We start from the raw sequence: 1196 nt of genomic DNA, 5'->3' as shown, positions 1-1196 counted from the left end.
TAACAAAAGAGTTCATTAAGCGCTAATATTATTAACAGTTTTTTCTTCGGTTACCCAGTTTGCCCAAACTTTGCGATGTTACCCCTACGTGACAGACATGGTACAGTCATCTGTGTTCAGTGTTATGAGTGCTGATTTAATGACAGCTGCTTATGAAGCTCAAATATGTCTGCAAATGTCCCTTATTGGAACAGCAAAGTAGATTGCTGACCTAAAACAAATAAGGTCCCTCAAAAGAAAGACATAAAATTACAGGTAGAGTGCAATAAATGAAATAATGATTAAAGGACCACTAGCATAAAGAAGATGAAAGTTCACCCAAAAATTTAAAATTCAGTCATTGTATACTTACTCACCCCCATGCTGATGAGAAGTCTGGTGAGGTTTTGTAATCCACAAAATATTTCTGGAGCTTCGCATCAAAGCAGAGTTGCAGCATTCTCATTCCCATAACAACACAAGTATATGGGGACAGCCCAGAGATCACACATTGATACAACAAAACATTACTGACATAATTTTTAAGCCTAAATCTGCAGCTGCTAAGCTAAACGCGTGTTAGCACACACCCTGTCTGAAGTGGGTGAGTGAGTTTGACTGTGCGTCAAAGGGTGTACATAAAGTCTTTTCTTTGTTTCCTTTGTCTTTTTCAAATCAATTTGAGCACCGGCCTGCATATCTGTGCATGACCCTGCTTGAGTCAAATTTAAATTGAAATGGTTGATAGATATGTGACAAAACTGAGTGTGGACGCAGCTCAAAACACACAAAAAAACACAAATTATTCCTGTTTTAGATTTAAAATAAGACACATCTGTCACACCCTATTGTGACTGGATGTCATGTGTCACCCTGCCTGCTTACAGCCAAAAAGCAGTACCTCTGGATCGGGTAGGGATTCACTTTCCTGCCCAGAAATACTGAAACAGTCTTCTGACTCACTTTTGCCGCCTTGGTGCCAGTTTTGGTGAGTATATTCCGATTTGATGACACACAGGCAAAACTGGCAATGGTTCTGAGGTCTCCTGCAGCCTGAGGCTGAAAACAGATGCATCATTTTACACATTTCAGCAAGTCATTTAGGATAAAGATGACAATAAAGTGCATCAGAAAAGAGTTGAAATATGAAGTGGTCTGTGTGCCCTTTTGGATTTATCCCCTGCAGTAGATAAATCATGATTCAGTGCCCTCCAGTG

Source organism: Acanthopagrus latus, chromosome 12 (assembly GCF_904848185.1).
Source record: "Acanthopagrus latus isolate v.2019 chromosome 12, fAcaLat1.1, whole genome shotgun sequence".
Lineage (NCBI taxonomy): Eukaryota > Metazoa > Chordata > Actinopteri > Spariformes > Sparidae > Acanthopagrus > Acanthopagrus latus.
Note: the sequence above shows the minus strand (reverse complement) of the source record.